Here is an 18,779-nt window from a genome sequence, read left to right on the forward strand (position 1 = left end):
CGTTTTCTCCGGTAGTCAGGTACAACTCATTACGTTTCTTGTTTGCCATGGCGGCGAAATATGACTTATCGGTGCATCAATTGGATGCGGTGACGGCATTTTTAAATGGCGAGCTTCAAGAAGAAGTTTACATGAAGCAGCCGGAAGGCTATGATGACGGTTCGGGCAAAGTATGTCGTTTATTAAAGTCACTGTATGGCCTAAAACAGGCAAACAAAGTTTGGAACGATACATTGAATACAGTACTCATCAGTCTGGGACTAGTTCGAAGCGAGGTCGATCAATGCATCTACTACTGTGTGAAAGAGCGAAGCATGGTGTATGTAGCAATTTACGTAGACGACGTTTTGGTTTTCTCCAATGACAAAGAGGCAACAGCGCGTATAAAGAACGAGTTGTCCTTCAGATTCAAAATGAAAGACATGGGTTCAGCGTCATCCGTACTTGGCATGCGAGTTCAAAGGGATGAGGTAAAAAAGCTAATAAAACTTGATCAGTCTGAATATATTTCCAGTGTACTCAAACGTTTTGGGATGGACGACTGTAATGCAGTTTCCACACCACTTGACTTATCACAAAGGTTAAGTGCTGAGATGTGTCCACAAACCGAAGAGGCCAAGATGGATATGGAAAAGGTTCCATATATGGAGGCGATTGGTTGCCTTCTGTACGCAGCGCAGAATACTCGTCCAGATATAAGCTTTGCGGTCAATTTACTGAGTCGGTTTTCACAGAATCCCGGCAAAGCTCATTGGCTTGCAGTGAAGCGTATAATGCGTTATTTGAAGGGCACTATTGACAAAGGCATCGTGTATAAAAGGACAGCTGAAGGTTTGGCTGGATATTGCGACTCTGATTGGGCCGGAGATCTTGATAAGCGCCGATCAACTTCTGGTTACATGTTCGTTATGCAAGGTGGCGCTATATCATGGTCAACTCATAGACAGCGAACGGTTGCTTTGTTATCGACTGAAGCTGAGCTGATGTCAGTAGTGGGCGCAATGCAAGAAACAATTTGGTTGAATCGGCTAGAGTCTGAATTAATTCCTGGTGGCACAAAAGCAATTATACTGTACTGCGATAACAAGAGCGCTATTCACTTTATTCGTAACAACAACTTTTCTCCACGCACCAAACATGTGGACATAAAGGTAAAATTCATACGAGAGAAGCTGGAAAATAAGTCGTTAAAACTGGAGTACATTTCCACAAACGAGATGTTGGCAGACGGTTTAACAAAGGCGGTACCAGCTGTTAAGAATGAATTTATAAATTCCAAAATAGGTTTACAAAATGATATGTAATTTTGATACAATTTTTGCATTGTAAACATATTGAATTTCTATTAATGTTTTAAAACTTTAAAAACTAAAATGCTTTTAAATGTTGCCAGATCTTCTATTAAAGGGAAGTATTGTAAAATAATATAAATCTGGCAACCCATTTATCATCTCTCCATTACACACTATTTCTTTGTATCTACACTCGATTTATAGGTACTGAATAAATTAGTCGCCATCTTACTTTGAAACTGCGTGTACATTTTTCTGTGACAACATGAAAGCATTACTCAGTCACTTTGACTTTAACGAACAACAGCTTTCACAGTACAAAAAGGTATTAAAAAGTCCTTCGTACAACAGAAGCTGCAAAAATATGCCAGAGTGGGATTGAAAAGAACCCAAATTCAGGTCCAATCAGGGTATAAACTACTATTATAAAAAAAAAAAAAATACGAAATAAAATATGAGTTGCAACGCAAAACCACATATCTGAACAATCAGTTGTATGGGAGCTATATGTTATAGTGAACCGATTTTCAGAAACAGCTAAGGTAATATCAAAATACAGTCTCGTGCAAAATTTTAGTAAAATAACCTTAAAACCGAGGTAATTATTATCAAAAAACCTAAAATTTAAGCAGATTTTCAAGCACCGTTATCTCGGAAACTAGAGCCAACCTGGAAAAACGGAGGACGCCATTGAATTATAAAGATCCCAGTTAAGTAAGATCAGTTATCAAAACCTTTGCCCAGAAAAAAATTCAAAACATGAGCACAGTGTTTTAAACGACGAAAAATTCACATTCAGAACTTTAAAACTTCCCCCCTAAATATCTCAAAATTTTTACGTGATACGGATTTTCTGAAAACGCCATCGTAATCTAGAGGCCAAAATTAAGTTTACGTATTTGGCCGTTTAGCTGTCATATTTTTGCCTCCCTACTGTGTAATTAAAAGAGCCTTTTCCATGCCTATTCATCTTTCATTTGATATCCATTTTGGTATTCTACATTGCACTGAATTTTTAAAATAATGTTGGGAATTAATCATATCTTGCAAATCTCGAACAGCCGGTTTCACCAGCAATTTAAATGGAAAACGATTTTTAGTTCTCTGTCAATTTCCATATAAGGTTCCAAAAATTAAAATCATTTTTCACTTAAATTGCTTTCGTGAAATTGGCTTTAAGTCTCTTAAAAAAGAATCCTGACGTCACAAACTGGCCGGAATTAAATTTTTTTGGCATAAACTCTAAAAAGAAAGTAATGTTTTCAAATTCGGTACATGTTATTCATGCTACTAGCAAGTTAGGGTAAACATATTGGGCCGTATATAACGTTTTTTAAAACTTGCTTAAACCTCTGTCGTCTGCCACAATTCAAGTTGAATTTGATTTTTAAACATGTGACAATCCTACTAAATATAGTAAGGAAATAAGTCCTTCAAACTCATTTTCATTGAAAACCATCTCTTAGTCATTTGTTTAACTTATTTAATGATTTGAATGTAACTTTTTAAACAGGTGACAACTCTCTTCAAACACCTCAATTTAATTACATTCGACTTTTCAAGCAGGTAGCAACCCTCTTCAAAATATTTTCAAACTTAAATCGAAAGAGATATAAGTGTGACACCTAAATTGTGATACATATCTGAATTACCAAATATAAATTGAATTTGATTTTTCAAACAAGTGGCAGCCCTCTTACATGTAGTTAAAAAATTAAGCCGTTTCAGGAATATTTCAATTAATACACATATTTTAATAATTAATATAACTGGGTCTTTAGCACACTTTACCATATTCTTTTTTTTATATTTTTATCTTATTTATTTAATTAAAACTGAGAAAGGATCCAATTTTGGAAATGGAAAGTTCTACACAAATCGCAATTCGTAAATAAGATCCAATCTGAAAAAACGGAGGACTTATCCGAACTCGCCGATCTAAATATGCTATAGAAATATGAATGCCGTTTTTGAATTTTTCTGAAGTAGGATTTTTGTGTACCTATGGGACTCAATGGATAAATATGTCAGGAAAATGGATCTAAGATAAGTGCAATTAGCCTTTTTCTCATATTGTAAATGCCTAATTATGATAAAGTTAGCAGAAAACCACACCGAATAGTTTTGACCGGATTTATTATGCAAATACTCGTCCTCTTTTTCCACCGAAAATGTATTTAGTTTGTGTAATATCATTTTACACAAACAAACTACTTTTGGATTTTTTTAAGATTTTTACATAACGTTGGATCTTCCTTAAACTGTACTGTAAAAAGTAAGAAGAAAATAACTTTATTATAGTTGAATTGTTTCAGATAATAAGGGTACTCATCTATACGCGCATGTTTCAAATTTGGGCAATTAGGCAACTTTACGCAGAGTGTTTCGTGAGAACAACTTTATATTTTGTGCAATTTCTGACATTTAATTATTTGACAAGTTTTAGTTTCAAATGTCTAACAATTTAAACTGAAATTTAAGCAAACGTTTAAGCCAACCGGAAAAGCGTTGAGAACAAATTGTAATAATTTCCGCGCAAAGTTGCCCCTTTTGTGCAAAACGCTTTCGGTACAAATATTGACATTTCATTTGCGAGGGTTTAAAATTGCACAGTTTGCCCGGTTTGCGAGGGTTTTTCGCCTTTAAATGAGTACCCTTAATGTTTGATATGCGCAAGAAATTAATAATACAAAAAGAGCACAATTTTTATGGGCATATCGCCGAGTCGTTACGTACCAGTTGCGATAATATATGATGGAGTAAAATTTATTTAAAAATAAGGCTGGCGTGTTTTTTAGTTATTTCGAAAATAATATTCAGTCTAACAACATCAAATTTCAATGATTGAATGACTTTTGCCTACAACCTACAATTCTTTTTTCTGAAATTACTGACGTTGTAAAAGTTTTGCATACAAGACATTTCGATGCTTTAGATAATCTTTTTACCGAATTCTTAGCCTTTTAAAATTTTTGCGCAGTTGAAAAAAGTAATTTAAGCAAAGTAAAAGGAAATATGCATAACGTCTTTAAATAGTGGTACTTTTCCACAGTTTGAAAAAATATGTAATTTTATTTTTTCAATACCGCACCCAACCAGTGTTGCCGTTTTGTTACTTTCAACCAATTTTGGTTTTTTTTTTGCCTGTGAAGTTGTTAAGATCTTTCCCGTTTTGGTTATTTTTTAATATTTACTGTGGTTTTTAATTGCCATAGGCCAGCTACACCTCCCGAGGTTGAGGAGAGTAGCAACAGCAGTGGCAGCCCCAGCAGTGAAACCAAGTAAGAATATTTGGAATGAATGTATTAATATTACTTACATATGTATGTATTTGTTTTATAATATACAGAATACATAATATACATGGTCGACTAAAGACTACCTCAAATGAAAACATACTTAGATAGTACATATATATATACCTCGTATATGCGGAATCCTATACCACGTCATGTATGTACAATAAAAAAAGGATTTGGTTATTCTTTTTCCATTACTGCGTACTTTATTAATTTAAGTTAAGATTAATAATAATAATCTTATAGTAAGTAGGTTCAGGAAAACACCATTCCACAGTTTTGCGCTTCTATAAAATTTATTTACCATCGTATACGCGGTACTACGTTTAGTGTATACGAGGTATTTCGTGCTGAGCGACGATATACATAGGTTAATAAGTCCAATTTTTTATTGTTTTATCTTAATCTTAAAATATATACATGTTCACGCTGATTAGGTATTTCATTGATTCTTACAAAGAAGTTGGAAACTGTGTACCTATGTACTTATTTAAAAACCTCATTTGGAGTATGGTGATGTTTACGAAGATATTAACATTCATACATATGCATGTAATATGGGAAGAATGATTTTCTAAAATATGTATCTTCATATTAGAGCCTTAAAAGGATTTACTTTTCAAAAATGCAAATAAAAATTGATTTTCTTTGGTTTGTGAACGTTTTCTGTACGTACTATATAAACGAATTTGTGATGACTTGAATTGTTAATCTAATAAAAAAATTGGTTATTTTTCCTTACATTTGGTAACTTTTTCTTCTAATCTTGGTTAGAAAGTTCTTTGAGCGGCGGCAACACTGCACCCAACTGAAGCAACTGAAAGGATCTTAAGGCTATGTGCGAGTTGACCTAAATTATAGTACCTGAACTAATATTCCACTGGAAATCTCCACCACTGCTACAATTAAGGAAATCAACTGCGAGTTCATTCGACAACCTAAATTGTTTGGGTTTAAGTGAAAAACAAGGCTCGTTCAGCTTGAAAAAAAAAGATAAAGTGGACGTGGTTCGCCTTCTTTCATTGATTCTAACGGTATAAAAAATGTTTGGTTCAAATTAATAGGGGTGGTCACAGTGATCCTCAAACATGCATAGGCTCGATTAAAATGGATCCAAAAAATTTCTTCATCAGTTTTTAGATCTAAAAATATTTATCTTTTCTTGAAATCCTACCTGATCGTTTTTTTCGAAAAACTCAAAATTACGGGTTTTTCTTACTTGATGCACTTATCTATTAACAGCTTCACTATTTTAAAAACCAAACATGCTTTGGAAAGAGGATTTATAGACCTTTCAAATGATGTGTAATAATGTATAGCTACACTTAGGTTGTTGGAAGTGTTCTTCTGTTAAATTTTGTTAAGCCCCTATATTTCTCGATTTTTTCAAATTTGACCATCGCTGATTTCAGCAAATTCTATGAAAGTTGGCAAACACATTTATTTTTGAATATATTGGTACTTCACCTAATGCAATTGCATTAAATTGTCAAAAAGTTATGCAACTTCAGCAAAAACACGGCCTTAAATTTATATATGGATGTACCGGACTTTCAGATTTCTTGACCAGTGCAGCTAAGGACTTCGTCTATATTTACTAAAAATGTATATATGCAATGGCCTTTAAGCAAAACATTTACTTTTTATACAATTTTAGGGAAATGGGAGTGGCACCGCCCACTTTTATAATATACGGGTATTAAAAAACTACTTAACCGAACTCGAGCTTACCCTCCTTAAGCTCGTTCTTGAATATTTTTGACATCGGACAAAATCCAAACACCCTCCCCCCCCCCGCCCCCCTAAAATATAGCTAGTTTTTTCAAATTACCGTTATGTGGGTGAAGAGCGTAGTTTTTGTCCGATTTCAAAAAGCCAAGCATAATGTGTATATCAAATTTGGTCGAGTTCGGTTAAGTAGTTTTTTCTACTACTACTTCTACTTTTAATAGAAATTTTTGAAATCAGCGAAGGGCAAAGTTGAAAAAATCAAGAAAAATAGGGGCTAATTAAAATTTCACCGATGAAAACTTCCACAATACATTGTTGTACATCATTTTAAGGGTCTATATATCCTCTTTTCAAAACATGTTTGGTTTTTAAAATCGGATGAAAAATTGCCAAGCTCTTAATAGATAAGTGCATGAAGTACGAACATAACCGTAATTTTGAGTTTTTTGAAAACCGTCAGGTAGGATTTCAAGAAAAGCAGTTTTGAGATCTAAAAATATTTATCTATAAACTGAAGAACAAATTTTTTGGACCCATTTTATGCATGCTTGAGGATCACTGTGTGGTGCTATGTGGTGGTAAATGTAGAATTTTCACTATATTTAAAAGCATATATTTTATTATATTATTGAACCGATATTCAAAATGTGAGCATGGTTGAAAAGGGAATTGAAATACCTTTCATTTGATATGTAAACATATCTATTTAATGTACACATATTTCGAGAAAACTAAAAAAATTATTGCCACTTTTTATTAAAAATGTATGTTTTTCTAAAAAAAAAGGCGTAATTTACTATATTAAAAGATATATTTTTCCAGAATTTCAGTATTTTTTAAATACTGTTCTGAAATACATATCTTTTAATTTATTACGTTTTTTTTCGAAAATCCTACTTTGTGATTTAAAAAATTGTATAATCTCGTTTTTGTCGTAATATGTATATATTATTTATACAGATACACATAACTAATGAAAGCTATTTCAATTACCTTTCCAACCATATCCACGTTTTAAAAATCGGTTCAATAATTTTCGAAAAATAAGCTTCTGAAAATATTTAAATTTCCACTTTTACCACCCTCTTGCACTGCCCCTTTTAATTTGCAGCAAAACAAAATTCATACCATCAAAATCAAGAATAAGGAGCGAGCCCCGCCCAGTTTTCCTTTTTTTCTAGCTCATCTGGCCCTATTCTTTACTTTTACCAAAATCAAAGATATTTATACAGAAATTTTTCTGAATATTTTCTTTTTTGCACCATAGAAAAGGTAAAAATTACATAAAACTTCTAAAAAACCATTCTTCGTTTAATCGCGCGCCGTTTTATATTTCACAGTTCAATTTAGGTTGAAAAGTATGCTCGGAAAAAATCTAAATTATTCTGTTCACTGTACCACCGCCCCTTTCCAGTGATTTGGGATTTTTCTCTATTTAGGTAGCAATTTAGACGTACTCGCACACAGAATAATAATAATAGATTGGCGCTTACACATATGTTAGTGTTTGGCCGAGCTTCTCCTCCGACTTGTGGCGTGCGCCTTGATGTTGTCACACAAAGCGGAAGGACCTACAGTTTTACGCCGACTCCGAACGGCGATTGTATTTTTATGAGAAGCTGTTTTTTTCATGGCAGAAATACACTCGGATGTTTGCCATTGCCTGCCGAGGGACGACCGCTGTTAAGAAAAAACCTTTTTCTATATTTTTTGTGATGTGTCTCTGACCAGGGCTTGAACCCAGGTGCTGATGAGTGAAAGCGCGCACTGCTTACCACTACACCACAGCGGCCGACTACTCGCACACAGCCTAAGTATTATTATTATTATTATTTATTAGTTAATTTACAATTAAAATTATAAATTAATACATTTATAGCACTAGCTACCAAGGCTATCGGCTAGTCATTATTTGAAAATATTATATTATATTATAATAAATGTGCAATATTTACATTTTTTAAGAAGTTAAAAATAGTTTTCACATTAGTTTCTGAAGAGCATGAGAGTATATCTAAAGGATCATTATCAGCGAAGCGGAGGATAAAGCAGGGCAACTTGATATGATATGGCGAATGGTTAGGTCGGATTCGTTGCAAAATGTACAAGTCGGCTGGTATGTGTTGTGTAAAAGGTGTTCGTGAGTAAGAAGAGAGTGACCTAATCTGACGCGTATAAAACATTTATTCATCCAGGTTGTTGTATTTGTTGGTAGAATGATACCACGGCCCTTAGGGTTTATTTGCTTGTATTGGTGTTGATAGTTAGACCATTTGTTCTCGAAATGTAATTTTAACGCTTTTGAGAAAATGTTTTTGAACGATTTTTTCCCAAACGGCATGTGCAGATAGAGGCATGAATTCAAAGCCAATTTAGCAGCTCGGTCGGCGTGTTCATTGCCTGAGATACCTGCGTGGCCGGGAATCCACATAAGTTTGACCTTGGGCGATAAACACATTAGTAACTGTTGAACGCGGTATATTGGATCTTCTTGCGTGTGTATACGTTTGGCTGCATTGAAAACCGATGAGCTGTCAGTACATATAACAGTTTTGTTGCCCAGAGACTTAGCTTTGGTTAACGCTGAAAGAATGCCCTGCAGTTCTGCGTCGAATATATTCGCATAGTTGGGGAGGAGGCCACAGGAAATGGTGTCGCCATCGTTATTTACTACCGCAAACGAAACTCCGTCATCTTGCTTGGAGCCATCTGTATACAGGAACAACCATCCACTATCCTTCAGTGGGTTGGCGATACTGCGGAATGAGTTCTGGTAGGCAGCATTATTGGTTGTGTCTTTTCGTAGACGTGTTAGATCGCTTATGAAAATATTCGTGTTAAGACACCAGGGTGGATGTTTTGTGGATGGAATACTCATAAAGGATGCCCCAATATGAATAGAGTCTGCGAGTTCTTTGACTTCGCATAGCGTAGATTTGCGTGAAAACCTGGTTTTTCTGTGTTTCAGAAGCTGTACGTCGTGGTGTAAAATGTGAGACGCGTTGCAGTGCAGCTTGTAGGCTATTCGACCGTATAGGAGTTGCAATCGCTCCTCGATTGGTAAAAAGCCGCCTTCGGCCAGTAGATTTTTTGTTGGAGTTGATCTGAACGCTCTAAGGCTACACCTCACAGCTGCATTGAGAAGCGGTTTGATTTTGTTGAGGGAGTCCTTGCTACATTTTCCGTATAATTGTAATCCGTAATCGATTTTGCTTTGTATGGTTAGTTGGGTGATGCTGAGTAAAGTGTTAGTGTGTACTAAACTTTTCTTAGAACTTAAATATTTTATAATGTTGAGCCTGGTAGCTAGTTCGCTTCTTAATGTAATACAATGTTGCTTAAAACAATGTTTATTATCGAACGTAACTCCTAGTATGTTAAGAGAATCCACGTTAGGAATAGTACAGTTATTGTGACTTATGGTTATTTTGTTGCAGTTAAGTTTTCTACAAACATGCAGATGCTTGCATTTCTCAAGTGAAATGATAGCACCTGAATGTTGCGCCCAACTATCGATCGCAGTTAATGCATTATTGAACTCATTTTGAACGCCGGATGTGTTCTTATTGTTAGATATTAAGAACAAATCGTCGGCATATAAGCAATGTTTAATATTATTTTGTTGACTAATCAGTCGGCTAACGTCTTCAAACGCTATTAGGAATAAAGTTACCGAAAGCGGTGAGCCTTGCGGAAGTCCATTTTGTAAGGGAAATATAGGTGATATGATGCCATTTACTTTGCATCGAAATTTTCGGTTAAAGAGGAAAGATTTTATGAAATTAAAAATCTTAGGCCCAAGTTTCCAGTCCTGCAACTTTTTTAACACGACATGACCACTAATTTTGTCGAAAGCCTTAGTAAAATCTACTGATAACACAGAGACATGGTTTCTAGAGGAAAGGTTTTTGGCGATTTGGTGATCGAGGTAAATCTGGGCATCCAGACAGCTCGTACCGCTCCTGAACCCCACTTGAGATGCAGAAATAAGACGTTTTTTATTTAGAAACCAAGTGAGTCTAGTTGAAATAATTTTTTCCAAGACTTTGCTAATACAAGGTATCAGAGATATTGGTCGGTAATTGTCAATGTAGCCAGGATCTTTGTTTGGCTTGGCTATCGGGACTATAATCGCAGTTTTAAAATTTTGGGGAATAATGCTAGTGCTAAGAATACCATTATAAAGCTGAAGTATACGTTTCTTGACAACCATTGGGCTAAATCGCAACATTTGATAGTTGATTTTGTCTAGTCCAGGGGTTGTACCTTTCACGGTTTTAAGCGCTGTTTCTAGTTCGTTCAAGTTAATGTCGTTTTCAAGTTGCAGGGCCAGATTATCTGGGCGGTGAGCGGGCTGCATATGTGGGATGTTATTTGTAAAGTTATTATGTTGAGAGGAAGATGTGTGTCTAGCAAATTCTGTTGAGATCGCAAACGGATCGGTAAAGACTACGTTGTTCACTGTTACAGCCCGGGTGGTTTTCGGCGTGTATATCCCTGTAAGGGTCTTTATTCCCTTCCAGATGCTACTAACTGAAGAGTTAGGGTTTAGTTTCTTTGTGAATTCTTCGAAACACTTTCTCTTTGCTAGTTTCTTTTCTTTGTTAAAAGCGGCGTTGCATTTTTTGTAAGCGACTAAGTTAGCATAGGAGGGCGTTTTTTGATATTTTCTCCAGGCTAACACTTTATTGTTACGCAACACATTGGTCTCTGCTGTCCACCATGGAACTTTTCTTTGCGTAGCGCGAATGGAGGTGAGAGCGATGGAAGAATTTGCTGCTGCTCGAAAGTTTTTTTGGATATTGGCAGCTACTTTGTTTAAGTTATGTGTTTCAAAGGGATGGAAGTAACTAGAAAGCAGAATGTTTTGGAATTTATTCCAGTCAGCTTTGGATGTGTTGTATTTGACGGTGTTATTGCGGTATAAAGTATTTGGGATTGATAGTGAAATAGTGCATATAATGGGGAAGTGATCGCTGTTGTGCAGGTCTTCTAGTGTAAACCATGTTGCGAGGGGAAGTAACTGGGCTGAACAAATGGTAAGGTCTATGTGCGTGAACGTTTTGTGGGTTGAAAAGTGAGTTGGGCTATTGTTGTTTAGTATTGAGAGATTTGAATTCAGTATGAAATCTTCAACTATTGTACCTCTATGGTTGGCAGTTGGTGAACCCCATAGCGGGCTCCAACTGTTGAAGTCACCACAGAGGATTACGGGGGTATTAACGCTGGATATAAGTTGAAATAAGTCCGAATGTGTAAAATTTTTATCTGGAGGTATGTATAAGGAGAAAATTGTGATTGGAAATTTAACGTTTATTTCTACTGCAACCACTGACAAATTGGATGTTATGCTTTTGATTTTGTGTGGAATGTTTTTGTGGATTAACAATCCGCAACCCTGTTTGCAGTAATTAAAGTTAGAGAAATTGTGAAAGTAGGCTGAGTAATGTTTTGGTTTGTGTGGCGAGGAGTTAAATTTTAAATGGGTTTCTTGAAGGCAGACAATATGCGGGTTCCGATCTTTAATGAGGGTTTCCAGTTCTATGTAGTTATTTAGATAACCTTTCATATTCCATTGAAGAATATTCAGTATCATAACTAATTGTTTATATTAAGTAATTTACTACTTGGGTTATTTTGCAATGAAATAACCTATAGTACGGGTTCTTGTTGATCGTTGTCAAAGTTGTTAGTGTAAAGCTCTGCAGTCGCCGAGAGAGTCGAGGCTGTATCAACACAGTCCGTTTGCTGGAGGCTGAGAGGAGGAGAGTGATCTGCAATGTAACTATTGTGGGTCGAAAGAGACAAAGGGATTCGGCGGGAGTACGTATCGGCGATCTTGTGCTGTGTGCTGGCTAAAGAGTTTGTATTGGTTTCGCTGGAAAGAGAACTGTGGACTGAAAGAGATTTTGGGATTTGAGTGTGGTCGGTGGTGGGTTGCGGGGGGATGGTAGATGGTGGCTGTGTGTTGTTTGAATTGAGATCGGTTACGTGAGTTTCAGAGGGTATACTATTATGTGAAGCGATGTAGGAAGAGAGAATTGTAGGTAAATCGATAGTGCTGAGGTGGTTGCTGTTGCTGAGTATGGAGTCGGAGGAGATTTTAGAGCTGCTGGTGTGAAACACAGTATTTGGGCTAAGTGTATTAGGTTGAAGGGGGGGTGGTGGTGCTGCAATTGTGACTGAGGAGTATGTTTGCTTGTGGTTTATGCTTGCCGGGTTTTGGATCTTGTACAAGCCTCTAGCTTCTTTGAAGTCGCACTTGTTTTGTGTTTTTATTTTTAATATTTGTTTTTGTTGCAAGTATTGAGGACAGTCTTTGTCAGAAGCCGAGTGGGAACCAAAACAGTTCGCGCACATCAGGCGTTGGCATTTTTCTGGGTTATGTGGGGGGAGATTACACGTCTCACATGTCGGATTGTTGTTGCATCTTTTTAGAGTATGACCGAGCAGTTGACAATTACGGCATCGCATTGGAGTAGGAAAATATTCTTCTACTTTCAAAGAATACCAAGCAACGTCAATGACGGATGGCACTTTGTATAGGTTAAACGTTAAGACAATTCTGCCTGTTGGACTTTTTATACCGTTGCGATCTTTAGTAAATTTATAGACGGCAACAACACCCTGAGACTTAAGACCATCAAGAATCTCTTGTTCACTTGTGTTTGCGAGATTAATGTCATAAATTGTTCCTTTACAACAGTTAAGAGCTCCGTGAAAATCAATGGAAACCGGACAAAGACCACCAAAATTCTTACATTTTATAAACTTTTCAGCTATTTTAGTAGATTTGGTAAGAACCAGAAGGCTCCCGTCACGAAGTATATTTAGTGAAGTATATTCAGTGCTGATGCTGTCAAGTGCTTTTTTTTAGCAAAAACGCTGTATTTAGAGAGTGGATTAGATACGTCAGTCGATTTGACAACAATAAATTTAGGGTCGTTTTGGTTGTTGTTTTTCGATGGTACAGGCAAAGTAGGAAATGCTTCTTTTGTAGAGTTGGTAGGTTTTTTGCGTTTAGATTTGGGGGATTTCAGCATGCTGTCAGCCAGTATGCCAAACCGATTCCCCGAGGGGAACGGTGGGGACACTTCCATATGATTGGTTCACTTCACAGTACACCAACAAGAAATTATTCACAGAAAAATAACTTACTTGAGAAGAAAATGGAAGAAATGAAAAGCACGTGAAATAAACACTATACGAAAATGAGAAAGAGATTACGGACACAACTGCTCGGTTCGAGTGTTAGTCGGAGACTGCAGCCTAAGTATAAATATTACTTCCTGGCGCAAATAGAGAAAGTGAAATCCAAATCAAAAGTAATTTTAAAATGAAACGTAAAGAATTCTTTGACTATTTAACTACTGAAAAAAGGTAGAATTTTCACTATATTACAAGTGGAAATGATCCAATTTTTGCAACTCAAATATGTCATAAACATCAAATAATTTATTGGCTTCTGTGCACACTGATATTATAAGGATATTTTAAACTACATGTTAGTGTGTACCTTCATGTGAAAATGAATTATTCGCTTAATCGCGCACCGTTTTATATTTCAAAGTTCAATTTAGGTTGAAAAGTATGCTCGGAAAAAAATCTAAATTGTTATATTCACTGCATTACCGACACTTTCCAGTGATTTGGGATTTTTCTCTATTTAGGTAGCAATTTAGACGTACGCAGCCTAAGTATAAAGTTTAGTTACTGGCGCAAATAGAGAAAGCGAAATCCAAATCAAAATGAATTTTAAAAAGAAACGTAAAGAATTCTTTGACTATTTAACTACTGAAAAAGTAGAATTTTCACTATATTACAAGTGGAAATGATCCAATTTTTGGACTTCAAAAATGTCATAAACATCAAATAATTTATTGGCTTCTGTGCACACTGATATTATAAGGATATTTTATACTACATGTTAATGTGTACCTTCATGTGAAAATGAATAACATTTTTATTTTTTATGAATTACATTTCATTTATTTACCAAAATATTGTTAAAAACAATACTCTGGCATTTTAAAGTATTTTCTTCAAAAATTATATTCAACAATTTTTATTGAGCTTGAGGCCGTTTTTAATGAAAAACATATTGTTGAAAAGCAACAATAATTAGAAATTGGTAGAAGTGATAGCTATTTCGGAAATCACCACATTTCCTCATCAGACTTCTTTCAGTAGGATTCGAACCGACGATCTCACTGACTCAGCCCGTTGCCTAGCGCCGTGCTAAGTTCGCCTTGTAAATTGTTGCTGCTTTTTTTCCACTTTTCCATTTGTTAAGCCAACACAATCAAGCGCAGCTATTCCGCTGCAATTCCCACTTGATCATGTGGTTGTTGGTTTTTGTTAATAATTCTATTTTTAGAATGTTTAACTTTTAGGTGTGCTCGTCCTTAAGTTATTTGTTTTTGTTATTTTACGGCCTTATAACAATTATATTCAACAATTTTTATTGAGCTTGAGGCCGTTTGTAATGAAAAACTTATTGTGGAAAAGCAACAATAATTTGAAAAAATGGTAGAAGTGATAGCTGTTTCGGAAATCACCACATTTCGTCATCAGACTTCTGTCAGTAGGATTCGAACCGACGATCTCACTGACTCAGCCAGTTGCCTAGCGACGTGCTAAGTTCGCCTTGTAAATTGTTGCTGCTTTTTTCCCACTTTTCCATTTGTTAAGCCAACACAATCAAGCGCAGCTATTCCGCTGCAATTCACAATTGATCATGTGGTTGTTGTTTTTTTTTGGTTTTTGTTAATAATTATATTTTTAAAATGTTTAACTTTTAGGTGTGCTCGTCCTTAAGTTATTTGTTTTTGTTATTTTCTGGCCTTATACAATTATATTCAACCATTTTTATTGAGGTTGAGACTGTTTTTATTGAAAAACTTCTTGTGGAAAAGCAACAATAATTTGAAAAAATGGTAGAAGTGCAGCTGTTTCGGAAATCAACACATTTCGTCATCAGAATTCTTTCAGTAGGATTCGAACGGACGATCTCACTGACTCAGCCAGTTGCCTACGCACTGTGCTAAGTTCGCCTCGTAAATTATTGCTGCTTTTTTCCCACTTTTCCATTTTTTAAGCCAACACAATCAAGCGCAGCTATTCCGCTGCAATTCACACTAGATCATGTGGTTGTTGGTATTGTTGGTTTTTGCTAATAATTCTATTTTTAGAATGTTTAACTTTCAGGTGTGCTCGTCCTTAAGTTATTTGTTATTTTGTGGCCTTATAACACGTATATTCAACAATTTCTATTGAGCTTGAGGCCGTTTTTAATGAAAAAATTATTGTGTATTCTGTTACTTACATTCCTAATTTTGCTTTGAATAAACAGTGACTGAAAAGTACTGCTTCTTATGGCATGAAAAAGTACTTATTTCGCGCAAAAAAAATCCTACCCTAGTCGAAACAATAGCAACTAAAAAGGAAATATTAAATATTTATTTATTCATTTCATGCTATTCGAGTTCAGTGCTTATTGTACCTTAACGCCTCTGTTATTCGGTCAAATTCATCAGCCAAAGGTAAAAAAGTTTTGCCATTAGCTTGTGCCGGTAGAACAATTTGTAGCTGCATTCAGTTACAAGTAAACAACCAGTTAAGCAAAAGAGGTTGAGATTACTTATGCCACTTTCAAAATAAAGGGCCCTTATATTGCTTTAATAAGAGCAATGTACAATTTTCATCTTGTTATGTTTTATAAGACAATAGGGGACTTGGTAAACTGTTAGTTGCTACTCGGTAATTTTATCAATTGCAAACGTCCTTTACAGCTTACTTTTGTTAGTCTAGTAAATTATGTATATCAACAGCTGATTCGTAGCATTTTAAATATTTTCCTCAAAAAAACATTTTAACAGAAAATTAAATGAATTTAACTTACTCATATACGTCATGCTTTTCGGCAGCGGGAAAATTCAACATGGAATATGTCTCGTACAGATGAATGCTGTTTCTTCTTCTTCTTCTTTTTTGGCGTTGTAACCGCCTAAGCGATTTTGGCCGAGTTCAGCAAAGCACGCCAGTCGTTTCTCCTCTGTGCTAACTGACGCCAATTGGAAACGCCAAGTGAAGCCAAGAAAAAAACTTTATAAATATGCATTAGTTTATAACAGGATAATTTAATTGTACCATTATGTTGAAATTTTCGTAGAAAATATTTATATGTGCAAAGAAACAAGTGTTAGGTTACCGACTATGTTTTAATAAATGTTTTAATAATTTTGTTGGTATTGGATCGTAAATTTATTGCACAATTTTATTTGCTTTAAGCTTTGTGGCATTTATTTTACCGGAATTTTGTAGTAAAATTTATATTATTTCCGTCTATTTGTGAAATTTGGTTTATTTGAGTTTCAACACGTTATCATTCTGTTTTGAATAAGTAAAGATCTTGTTGAAAAGTAGATCTTACAAATCCCCAGTGGTATTAAAGCCCATATTTGAAGCTATTTACTCTAAAGAAGGTATTTTGTTCCTTGAATAACGATTTTGATGTTCGCATGGAGTGAATAAAAACGTTTTACTCCTGAAATTCCCAAATATCTTCGGTTGAAATAAGAGAAAAATTTGCCAATTTGCGAAAAGAATATTTCTACTTATGGATATTCATTTTTCTCATAGTGAATTTATTTTATTTGTTTTCCAAAGCTATATGCTTTTACTTTAAATTAAAGATCCCTTTCGCTAAGTACAGGTTTTTCAATTCTTCTTACAAAATTTGTAGTTTTTGTAAAATGCTAAAAACGCATTTCGTGCCATAAAGTGGGTGTTGGTTTAGCGATTTATTTCTTCACCCTAAGTACCAAACCTGTGTTTATTATTAATTGTAAACTTTTACTTGTGACAGGGAGATTCAAATACATTTCAATTTTTACGGTAAATCATGCTGTTCCTAGTAGATAACCTATAGATATGTCATTTGCACCACTCTTTTGGGGTTGTATAGCGCCACCAAGCTTATTATTTCTATAGTCGTCGGGATTTTTAAAGGAACTTCTTATTATATTCTGCTGTCCGATTACTTCAGCAGTTAATTAGCTAATTTTCAAGCCACAAAAATTCATTCCTGTTATACTTCCCGGCTCTTCTTCACATAGTTCAATGCCACGGGATATTATGGGCAATAAATATAACTAGGGAAAATAATAAAACGGGTTTTATTATGAAAATAGCTTCTATATATATTTAAGTTTTTACCTCGCAGTCATTGGTATAGATTTATGTTGAAAATGTTTGACAACCGAGCAGGCGGAAACTGAATAGTTCATTTTGCGCATATAATTATTTACTCTTGAATATTATCTTTTGTTTGTGATAATGATGATTAAAATTGTAAAGGAACATAAACTTAACAAATGAAAATACTTATAAACTAAAGGCTATTATAATCGCATCAGCAAAAAGTTTAACTCTTCTTTCATAGAGCGAAAATGAGGAAAAACATATTGCACATATAATTTTTTTACTGGGGTATATTTTGCGAGATGTAAATTCGCAATTTCGTATCCAAAAAATAAGCACTGTACTATAGTTAATAAGGAAATGGTTATTATGTTGCCCGGATACGAAAATGTACTATGGCATCGATACTGTGATTTCTGAATATCCACAGGATCAAGTAAGATTCGCCACAGAATTTTTAATTTTTCTTGATTGAGTAGCCATTTATAAAGAAGGTTTGTCAGTTAGAGAAGTGAAGGAATTGAAGATCATAATTTATGTTCTGTTCTATGAGTACCTTTCTTAACTGAGATGACTAACCGTTTGAAATTTTTCGAATTTTTCAGCTTAAAATGTATAAGAGCATAAACAATTTTTATGTCTACATTGTTGTTGCTTCTCTTATCTAAAGTGTCAAAAACTGTTCTGATTTTTATTGTTTTTTTTATTATAGGTGCATTTATTTGTTGGATCTGCTTATCTTACATCTATTAAGCCTAACAACAAGTTTAAAAATCTTACGTCTAATTTACAATAATATAGCTCAAACCCTGGGGTTGAGCCCTGCTGGTTTAACGTCGCTCAACAAAAGGCTGGTAGATCTCTTCTTCGCAGGCGTGTTATAATTGTTGTGTTGCACAGGCCACTTGCCAGTGGATTTCGGTGGTTACGCAGTTTTACTTTATATTCTTCTCTGGTGATGTGGATTATAGATTTAACCGTCGGCATACCAAGGCCCTATGTATATTTTCATTGCGGACATACCACGGTGCTCCCGTTAAGGCCCTTAGCGTTTTAGATTGGAATCTTTGGATTATGTGAATGTTGGTTGCACAGGTCGTATCCCACAGTTAAATACCATACATCCATATGGGCTTAATGACTGTATTATATATAAGTACTTTATAATCTAGTTTCAGTTTTGATTTACTGTTTATAAGCCAGTTCACACTAGCTGACTTTAGTTTTATTTGTGTAATCTTGGTTGATATGTGTT

General features: G+C 35.0%; 1 protein-coding gene across 5 annotated transcripts in view; it reads right to left on the reverse strand.

The window, feature by feature from the left end:
- The window catches only part of LOC118745572 (putative nuclease HARBI1), a 754,224-nt gene that overhangs the window by 224,436 nt on the left and 511,009 nt on the right, over positions 1–18,779 (reverse strand). Inside the window, exon 1 of one of the 5 annotated variants that reach the window (XR_004993648.1) lies at positions 16,224–16,367. The exons of the other annotated variants lie outside the window; for them this stretch is intronic. The gene's annotated coding sequence lies outside the window, so the exon portion shown is untranslated. Of the gene's footprint in view, positions 1–16,223; positions 16,368–18,779 lie in introns of those variants that run through there. 5 annotated transcript variants of the gene reach the window in all.

Source organism: Rhagoletis pomonella, unplaced genomic scaffold, assembly GCF_013731165.1.
Source record: "Rhagoletis pomonella isolate Grant_MI unplaced genomic scaffold, Rhpom_1.0 Rhpom_scaffold_00009, whole genome shotgun sequence".
NCBI lineage: Eukaryota > Metazoa > Arthropoda > Insecta > Diptera > Tephritidae > Rhagoletis > Rhagoletis pomonella.